Genomic DNA, 11,344 nt, shown 5'->3' on the forward strand with positions numbered 1-11,344 from the left:
CCCACCACCGAGGTCAGGCTCACTGGTCTGTAGTTCCCTGGCTTGTCCTTACCTACCTTCTTAAACAGTGGCTCCACGTTTGCTAACCTCCAGTCTTCCAGCACCTCACCTGTGACTATTGATGATACAAATATCTCAGCAAGAGGCCCAGCAATCACTTCTCTAGCTTCCCACAGAGTTCTCGGGTACACCTGATCAGGTCCTGGGGATTTATCAACCTTTAACCGTTTCAAGATATCCAGCACTTCCTCCTCTGTAATCTGGACATTTTGCAAGATGTCACCATCTATTTCCCTACAGTGGCACAGTGGTTAGCACTGCTGTCTCACAGTGCCTGAGACCCAGGTTCAATTCCCGACTCAAGCGACTGACTGTGTGGAGTTTGCACGTTCTCCCCGTGTCTGCATGGGTTTCCTCCGGGTGCTCCGGTTTTACTCCCACATTCCAAAGATGTGCGGGTCAGGTGAATTGGCCATGCTAAATTGCCCGTAGTGTTAGGTAAGGGGTAAATGTAGGGTATGGGTGGGTTGCGCTTCGGCAGGTCGGTGTGGACTTGTTGGGCCGAAGGGCCTGTTTCCACACTGTAAGTAATCTAATCTAAAAAAAAGCCTATATCTTCCGTATCCTTTTCCACAGTAAATACTGATGCAAAATATTCATTTAGTATCTCCCCCATTTTCTGTGGCTCCACACAAAGACCGCCTTGCTGATATTTGAGGGGCCCTATTCTCTCCCTAGTTACCCCTTTGTCCTTAATATATTTGTAAAATCCCTTTGGATTCTCCTTCATTCTGCTTGGCAAAGCTATCTCATGTCCCCGGTTTGCCCTCCTGATTTCCCTCTTAAGTATACTCCTACTGCTTTTATACTCTTCTAAGGATTCACTCAATCTATCCTGTCTATACCTGACATATGCTTCCTTCTTTTTCTTAACCAAACCCTCAATTTATTTAGTCATCCAACATTCCCTATAGTTACTAGCCTTCCCTTTCACCCTGACAGGAATATACTTTCTCTGGATTCTCGTTATCTCATTTCTGAAGGCTTCCCATTTTCCAGCCATCCCTTCACCTGCGAACATCTGCCTCCAATCAGCTTTCAAAAATTCTTGCCTAATACCATCAAAATTGGCCTTTCTCCAATTTAGAACTTCAACTTTTAGATCTGGTCTATCCTTTTCCATTATTATTTTAAAGCGAATACAATTATGGTTGCTGGCCCCAAAATGCTCCCCTACTGACACCTCAGTCACCTGCCCTGCCTTATTTCCCAAGAGTAGGTCAAGTTTTGCACCTTCTCTAGTAGGTACATCCACATACTGAATCAGAAAATTTTCTTGTACACTCTTAACAAATTCCTCTCCATCTCCTCTCCATAGGGGTATGGGTGGGTTTCGCTTCGGCGGGTCGGTGTGGACTTGTTGGGCCGAAGGGCCTGTTTCCACACTGTAAGTCTAAGTCTAAGTCTAAGTCTAAGTCTAAACCCTGAACAATATGGCAGTCCTAGTTGATGTTTGGAAAGTTAAAATCCCCTACCATAACCACCCTATTATTCTTACAGATAACTGAGATCTCCTTAAAAGTTTGTTTCTCAAAATAGTCAGTGCGCCGCCCAGGAATTGAACCCGGGTCGCAAGAATGGGAATCTTGCATGATACCACTACACCAGCGACGCAAGTGAAAGCATGAATGTGACAAAAGGAGAGGCATATGATGGAGGGAGAGAGAGAAAAAGGGGAAGTGTGACAGCAGACAGTGAAAGAGAGAGTCAGAGAATATGACAGGGAGTGGGAAATGCAACAGAATGAGAGGGTTGGAATGTGACAGGGAGGGGGCAATGTGACAGAGAGAGAGAGAAAGACAGTGAATGTGAGAGAGGGAGAGGAATGTTTCAGAGTGAGAGAAAAAGGGAGGAATTAACCTCCCAGAATGACTGGGTTGCATGTCTATTAGGAGAGCGACGTATCTACATCATGATCACATTTGGATTACTAGAAGCAGTTTTAGTGTCAGTGAAAACCATGTTTGCCAAAGTCAAAGATTTTATTATTGAATGGGAGTGTGTAGTCATTAGCTTTAACAACCTCATGAGATCCCTTGACTTCTAAAAACTTGTCTATCATCAACAAGGCACAGGTGAGAATTGTGTTGGGATATTCTCCACTTGCTTGGATGAGCAGTTCCAAAAACAATTAAGAAGCTCAACTCACCCCAAGAGTAGGGGCAGCACAATGGCTCAGTGGTTAGAATTGATGCCTCACAGCGCCAGGGATGCAACTGTCTGTGTGGAGTGGGCACATTTTTCCAGTTTCTGCGTGGGTTTCCTCCGGCTGCTCCAGTTTCCCCCCACACTCCAAAGATGTGCAGTTTGGGTGAATTGCTCATGCTAAATTTCCCAAAGTGTCCAAGGATGTGTGGGCTAGGTGGATTAGTCATGGGAAATGTAGAGTTACAGGGATAGAGTAGGGGTGTTGTGTCTGGGTGGGATGCTCCTCGGAAGATTGGTGTGGGCTGAATGGCCTACTTCCATACTGTAGGGATTCTGCAATGAATAAGAAACGAACTTCTACCATCTTAAGTATTCACTCAAAACACCACTAGAGCTCACCACACTTACAGCAACCTCCAAATCAAGGCCATTGGCAAACTAGATGGACAAAAACATCATGTGCATGGGAGTACCACCTCCTGCAAATTCCCCTCCCAGTCATACACCAACCTGAATTCAAATATAGAACATAGAAAAATACAGCGCAGTACAGGCCCTTCGGCCCTCAATGTTGCGCCGACCGAATCCTACCTAACCTACACTAGCCCAATAACTTCCAAATGCCTATCCAATGCCCGCTTAAATGACCATAAAGAGGGAGAGTTCACCACTGCTACTGGCAGGGCATTCCATGAACTCACAACCCGCTGTGTAAAGAATCTACCCCTAACATCTGTCCTATACCTTCCACCCCTTAATTTAAAGCTGTGTCCCCTTGTAACAGCTGACTCCATTAGCGGTAAAAGGTTCTCAGTGTCTACCCTATCTAAACCCCTAATCACCTTGTACACCTCTATCAAATCTCCCCTAAACCTTCTTTTCTCCAAGGAACTCCATTTCTTACACTAGTCTGGGATCAATTACACCACAATGGCTTCTGCAGCTTAAGGAATGGCTCATCACTACCACCTGAAGGGCAATTCGGAGTGAGCAATTAATGCTGACCTTGCCAGTGGCAATGTTGACTGAATAAAAGGATTGCAAATTGCCGTTAACTTTAATTCAAACAAGTTCAGCTGCATATTTTTAAAGTTGTGTCTGGCTCATCTGAATAAAATGTCACTTGTAGCAGGTGCCATCTGGGTTCCTGTGGTAAACCTTGGGCAATCTGTTGAAGAATGGAAATTCATTCAACCTTGTTGGCTTTCAAACTGGCAGGATCAGGACAGGAATCATGTCATAGAGTCTTTTGTCTTGGACGGTTGCATTTATGTAAGGCATTTCATTGAACATGTAGTCAATTTCTTTTTCCCGTTTCTTGGTTCCATCACTACCTGCTACAGATTTGGAGGTGTGCAACGGGACACAAGAAGCAGAAGGTCACCACAGTCTATCTGACAGAGTGCAATGGTACGATCAAAAAGAGTGAGGTGCACCAGAGGGAGTTACATAGGAGAGTCAACCACAGAACGAAGTCTCCCCACATCTTGTGGTTTACAGAAGGAGGCTGAGTTTCCTTGAGCTCTCTGGAGACTGACGTCATGTCAGGAGCTGGTAATTGTTTGCAGCTTCCGAGGAAAATGTCTCAAAAAAAATACACAACCTGCTGCAGCTAGCAGCCACACATTACCAGTAACTGTCTAAATGACCACAATCTTTAACTGTTTGCTTTTGGGACTTGGCAAGGCACTACTACATACATATTGAGGATTTTGCTGTCAAATGCAGATGAATGCATAAGGCAGATGATTAATGGATTGTTTTCCAAAGTCATGAAATTAATTACATTTTTCCATTGAAAAGAGAGTATGTGGACTCTCTGGCTAAATTCCCAAGTTGCAGAGTGCCATTGAGATTGTTTTCTGCTGCACCCATCAATTATTTTTATAAACTACAAGAGCTATTCATTTATAAATGTGCAGCCGCACCACATTCCTTGTGATCATGGCTGACCTTTGACATCAATTTCCTGGCTGGTCCCCATTAGGAACCAATCACACTGACATGAAGATAGCAGAGAAGAGAAGGCAATGAAGGTGAGGCACCTGACCAGGTTATCCATTTAAAATGATGCTCCAATTGCTGGTGGTGCCCTGATATTCTGGAGCTTCATCAGGTGTGAGATATAACAAATGATAAACTGAGATCATTTTCCTTTCCTTTACAGGAAACAATTGTAGAGTCATATAGCACGAAAACAGACCCTTCAGTTCAACCAGTCCATGCCGATCATAATCCCAAACTAAACTAGTCCTACCAGTCTGCACTTGCCCATAAACCTCCATATTCACGTATTTATCTGAACGTCTTTCAAATGTTATAACTGTATCTGCATCCACAATTTCCTCTGGAAGTTCATTCCTCAGAGGAACCACTCTCTGTAGAAAACAATTGCCCCGTGTCTTTGCTAAATCTTTCTCCTCGCAATTTACAGGTATGCCCCTTGTCTTGAAATCTCCCAGCTTAGGGGGTAGATACCTGCCATTCATCTCGTCAGGTCCATTCCCCCACCAACCCAACCTCCACTCCCGGCACCTTCCCCTGCAACTGCAAGAAATGCAAAACTTGCGCCCACACCTCCCCTCTCACTTCCCTCCAAGGCCCCAAGGGATCCTTCCATATCCACCACAAATTCACCTCCACACACATCATTTACTGCATCCGCTGCACCCGATGTGGCCTCCTCTATATTGGGGAGACAGGCCGCCTACTTGTGGAATGTTTCAGAGAACACCTCTGGGACACCCGGACCAACCAACTCAACCACCCAGTGGCGCAACACTTCAACTCCCCCTCCCACTCCACCAAGGACATGCAGGTCCTTGGACTCCTGCACCGCCAGACCATAACAACACAATGGCTGGAGGAAGACCACAATTTCCCCCCAGACGTGATCGACAATGCTCTTCACCGCATCTCCTCCACTTCCCGCTTCTCCGCCCTTGAGCCACGCTCCTCCAATCGCCACCAGGACAGAACCCCACTGGTCCTCACCTACCACCCCACCAACCTCCATATACATCATATCATCCGTCGTCATTTCCGCCACCTCCAAATGGACCCCACTACCAGGGATATATTTCCCTCCCCTCCCCTATCAGCGTTCCGAAAAGACCACTCCCTCCGTGACTCCCTCATCAGGTCCATACCCCTCACCAACCCAACCTCCATTCCCGGCACCTACCCCTGCAACTGCAAAAAATGCAAAACTTGCGCCCACACCTCCCCCCTTACTTCCCTCCAAGGCCCCAAGGGATCCTTCCATATCCGTCACAAATTCACCTGCACCTCCACACACATCGTTTACTGCATCCGCTGCACCCGATGTGGCCTCCTCTATATTGGGGAGACAGGCCGCCTACTTGTGGAATGTTTCAGAGAACACCTCTGGGACACCCGGACCAACCAATCCAACCACCCCATGACCCAACACTTCAACTCCCCCTCCCACTCCACCAAGGACATGCAGGTCCTTGGACTCCTCCATCGCCAGACCATAGCAACACAATGGCTGGAGGAAGAGCGCCTATCTTCCGCCTCGGAACCCTCCAACCACAAGGGATGAACTCAGATTTCTCCAGTTTCCTCATTTCCCCTCCCCCCCACCTTGTCTCAGTCCCAACCCTCGAACTCAGCACCACCTTCCTAACCTACAATCTTCTTCCTGACCTCTCCTCCCCCACTCCCACTCCGGCCTATTATCCACACCTTAACCTCCTTGCACCTATCGCATTTCCAATGCCCCTTCCCCAAGTCCCTCCTCCCTACCTTTTATCTTAGCCTGCTTGGCACACTTGCCTCATTCCTGAAGAAGGGCTCATGCCCGAAACGTCGATTCTCCTGCTCCTTGGATGCTGCCTGACCTGCTATGCTTTTCCAGCAACACATTTTCAGCTCTGATCTCCAGCATCTGCATTCCTCACTTTCTCCTATTCATCTTATCTATACCAGTCCTTCAATCATTCATCTGCTCATTGAAAATCCTTCCAAGAACTCCCATCATGAATTGCCATTCATCATGAACTTGGAACACAATGACAGGCAACATTTGGAAGTAGTGTTAATTAATTTGTCACATTTTAAAAATGATGTGGAGGAGTTGGTGTTGGACCGGGATGGACAATGTTAAAAATTACACAACACCGGATTATAGTCCAACAGATTTATTTGGAAGTACAAGCTTTCAAAGCGCTGCTCCGTCTAACTAGCTACCTAACAAAGAAGTATCACTGCGAAAGCTTGTACTCCCAAATAAATCTGTTGGACTAGAACCTGATGGTGTGTGATTTTGAACATTTTTAAAATGTAGCATAACAACATTTAGTCAAACACCAAAGTGGTATATCAATCAGTTGCAACTTGTTGAACTTCTATTTCCTAGGATGGATGATAACCCAATAACATTCCCCCTTCCCAAAATGGGGTTGTTTTCTGGATCTGCTTCAATTAAGATAGGCAGACCTAACAAGGTCATCACAAATCCTTGCCATGTGTTTCACACTAGTCCAAATGTTCTACACTAATGGCATTAAGGATCCGTGGATGCCGTGGTAGTGTCCCTACCTCTAGGTCAGAAGACCTATGTTCAAGTCCCATCTGTGTCATAACATGTGTGCACATGTTGATTAAAAGTATCTACATTAATAGATTTATGCAGATAAATATACATATACAAAGTGATGGAACACAACAAGAAAGGGATATATCGCTGGTTATATTGTGAATTGTTTACTTAAGAATATTGTAAATTGTTTTGGACTGTCTCAGCTGCAGTATTGGAATATATCATTACTTCAAAATGTGAACAGAGTGTTCTGAGCAGGTTGTTGATTTGGGTTAGCCTAACACCATCTCAATAAGATAAAAAAGATTTGTTTTTATCAGCTTGATGTTACAGAGCATCAACTAAGCAGGAAAGAAACCTCAAGGAAGAGCTGATTTAATGATAAGACTGTGTATTAACAAAAGATGTTAGAAGCAGATGCAGTACTGAGGTTCTACTTCACTTCTTGTCACTGTTTCACCAGAAATCCACATCCATGTATTGTTATCACTACACCTGACTGTTCCAATGCTTTCCTGCTTGGCCTCCAATCTTCTGTGTTCCATAAACCTGAGTTAATCCAAAATTCTGCTGTCATTGTCTTGACTTGCGCTCAGGCCTGTTCACCCATCACTCAATGCTCAACAACCACATTTTCACTTAGTGCAATAAAGTCTTGATTTGAAAATCCTTATTCTTGTTTTGAAATTCATACATGCAGTTCTTCACCCTATGCTGTCTTTTAAACCTCCTTTAATCTACAACTCTCTAAGACATTTATGTAATTCTAATTTATGTCATCAAAATTGTGGTTTCTCTTCCATAGGCAACTGTGTCCTTAGCTGCATAGATCCTTAGTTCTGGAATTCTCTGTCTAAACTACTTGCCTTTCTTCTCTTCCCTGGTCCTTTTTGCCACTCCTTAGAACCAACCTTCTTGACTAAATTTTAGGACATTTGTTCCAATATGGAATTCAACGTGAGCAAATGCGAGGTCTTGCACTTTGGCAAAAAGAATAAAAGCATAGACTACTTTCTAAATGGTGAGAAAATTCGTAAAGCCAAAGTACAAAGGGATCTGGGAGTGCTAGTCGAGGATTCTCTAAAGGTAGACATGCAGGCTGAGTCTGTGATTAAGAAAGCGAATGTAATGTTGTCACTTATCTCAAGAGGGTTGGAATATAAAAGCACCGTTGTGCTACTGAGACTTTATAAAGCTCTGGTTAGGCCCCATTTGGAGTACTGTGTCCAGTTTTGGTCCCCACACCTCAGGAAGGACATACTGGCACTGGAACGTGTCCAGCGGAGATTCACACGGATGATCCCTGGAATGGTTGGTCTAACATACGAGGAACGGCTGAGGATCCTGGGATTGTATTCATTGGAGTTTAGAAGATTAAGGGGAGACTTAATAGAAACTTACAAGATAATACATGGCTTGGAAAGGGTGGACGCTAGGAAATTTTTTCCGTTAGGCGAGGAGACTAGGACCCGTGGACACAGCCTTAAAATTAGAGGGGGTCAATTCAGAACAGAAATGCAGAGACATTTCTTCAGCCAGCGAGTGGTGGGCCTGTGGAATTCATTGCCGCAGAGTGCAGTGGAGGCCAGAACGCTAAATGTCTTCAAGGCCGAGATTGATAGATTCTTGATGTCTCGAGGAATTAAGGGCTACGGGGAGAATGCGGGTAAGTGGAGTTGAAATGCCCATCAGCCATGATTAAATGGCGGAGTGGACTCGATGGGCCGAATGGCCTTACTTCCACTCCTATGTCTTATGGTCTTATATCTCCTTTTGTGGTCTGCTATCAAATTTGTTTGATAATGCTATTGAGAAATGCTTTGGATTGTATTAGTATGCTAGAAACACTATTTAGATGCAAGTTGTTCTTGTTGGTCTTACTGATTGATATAATTTGTGGTTCAACAATCAAATAAATTATTTAGCAATCTTAGCAGCAGAGTCTACAACTGTTGTCCCCATTCAAAATAATAGGTCAATTTATCTAAAGCTCAGTCCATTAATACTGATTAGATGGTTCACATTGCATCCACCTGCAGACACACAGTTTATCCAGTCTGTTCCATCATCACAGCACCACTGCCAGCCCATCCACTGGGGACAATGTGATTTTCACAGGTCCAAAGCAGGCATGGTGACAGCATCATGTACATTTACTTGTGTAGTAACATCATCATGTACCATAAACACTCACTTATTGGCTCCACCAGAAGAATCGGAATCTTGAAATCAGTGAAGTTCTGTTTGGGGTGAATAGTTTTGAGCTTTCATCTGCAATGTAAAACTTCAAGTGAAACAGTTTGTTATCTGTGAGAAATTCCCTGGTGCTACAACTTGTCCATTCCTTTGCTGTGGATCTGAATCAATGACCATCGACTGCTCAATTTCATTTCTTCCCTCCCTGATCTGCCACCATCTTCCAAACTAATGATTTGTGATTCATGCATGAGGACACCCAGATCCATCTACTTCTCGCAGCTTATAATCTCTCAGCACTCAGATAATATGCTGCTTTTTGATTTTTCCTGCAAATGTGGACAATTTCACATTTCCTCATGTTGTACTCCATTTGCCTGATCTTTACCCACTCGCTTAACCTATCTATGTAATTTTATGACCTTCTGATGTCTTTTTCACTGCTAACTTTCATACTTAGCTTTGTGCCATGATCACATTGAGCCACCAAACCGTTTGTCCTTTCATTAGATTTTATGCAGGAATTGTGACAAAAATTTTGAGATCTCAGCACTGACTCCGGTGGCAGTCAGTTATTAGACCTTGCCAGCCAGGTTTGTTCAATTTGATGTTCCTATAGTATGTTCAGGAATTTACTTTCCTGCATTAAAACAGCTTATGCCAGCATGGATGCCATATGTGATACGCCGGAAAAGAGTCATGAGAACTGCATCCTGTTCATTGCATTCATGACGCCAACAATGAAATCCCATCTGGAGGATCTGCTACTCACTGATGGGTCATTCAAAATCAACATTTATGCTGCACTCTGTATCAGCTGATGGTGCAAGACAATTTTGTTGAAGGCAGGGCTATATTCTGTGCCAAGTTGAGGAATGAGACCACTGAGATTTTGGATGAGATTGCAGGACTGTTTGTTGAGATAGTGGTATCCTGCATTAATTGGATTTAGCTGGCAATTGTGGATAAGGACATCAACAAGATAAATGCAATCAAGGAGCATCTCACAGCTGTCACAGTGTATTTCTGTCAACTCCATGCTATACAGAAGATGAAAACATCAGATTCACATCAGTATCCCTGAGTGACAAGGATCCTATAAGTATTTGGACATTTTTCTCCAAATGAACAAATTCCTTTCATATTCTGTTCCACTGCATAGTGACCTGGAAACTGAAATAGAGGACAAGGTACGTTACTGAGGTGCTTAGCAAATTCCTTCCCTCACCCACCAAGGCCCATTGGCCTGAAGATTGGACCCTTGCATCCTTTCAGACACAGATCGGACTTTGTGATTTTTGAGAAGGTTACCATTTACCAATCTCTGTGAAAAAGAACTGGAAATGATATCACCCACCTTAACAGACCAAAACATATAAACAGAAAGTGGGACAGAACACCAGCGATCCACCAGAGGTTCACTAACATGGTGATGAAGCATCTGAAAACAAACGTGCCAGCTCAGTGAGCAAACTACCTTAACAGATCAGATGTTTTTCTCCCATGCCAATATGCTGAAGAAGAGGAGAGGTATAAAAGAGGAGAGGTAGCTGATCAATATTTATCCCTCAATCAACATTGAAAAAAAATATTATCTCGTCATTGCTGTTTGTGGGTGTTGTGGTGTGCAAATTTGTTGATGTATTTTCTACATTATGACAGTTATAATAATTAGCCACTCAATTGTTTCAGCAAGATGAACAGTGAAGTAGTTGAAAACTCCAAAATTTCTGGATTGGCCTAAGTAATTGTTGAAGTTACTAACTCCACGACCTATTGGAAATTTTGAGCAATAAATTGAATCCTGTGAGGTCAATGCACCATTATAATGGTGCCAATTTCCACCCTGCATTTAAAACAAGAATATGCTGCAAACTCCTTTTGGTAAACCATCTGGGCGTAACTGCGAAGGCCATTTTTGACAATGGCAACCCAACTCCTGCAGTGAAATACACACCATCTTTGTAGTTAATGAACCTTTGTATTTAATGAACATACACACAGGCACTCCTATGCACACATACACACGGACACACATATACACAGGCACGCACACACACACACACAAACACCCACACACACACAGGCACTCCTATGCACACATACACACGGACACACATATACACAGGCACGCACACACACACACACAAACACCCACACACACCCTTACAGACACACACACTCCCACACACACACAGGCATCCTCTCAGAGATTTAGACCGCTCTACACCCATGACACACACATACACTCTCTCTCACAGACACTCACAAGCCCCACCCCAGACACGCACACACACACCCACACGCACCCCCTCACAGACATAAGACACTCTGCACTCATTTAACAAACACACATACACATTTTCACACTCACAA

General features: G+C 44.0%; 1 non-coding gene across 1 annotated transcript; it reads right to left on the reverse strand.

The window, feature by feature from the left end:
• Positions 1-1,603: 1,603 nt before the first annotated feature.
• On the reverse strand, positions 1,604-1,674 carry trnag-ccc (transfer RNA glycine (anticodon CCC)). Its single transcript has one exon. It is a non-coding gene; the product is annotated as a tRNA-Gly (tRNA).
• Between the last annotated feature and the right edge of the window lie 9,670 nt (positions 1,675-11,344).

This window comes from Hemiscyllium ocellatum, chromosome 2 (assembly GCF_020745735.1).
Source record: "Hemiscyllium ocellatum isolate sHemOce1 chromosome 2, sHemOce1.pat.X.cur, whole genome shotgun sequence".
NCBI lineage: Eukaryota > Metazoa > Chordata > Chondrichthyes > Orectolobiformes > Hemiscylliidae > Hemiscyllium > Hemiscyllium ocellatum.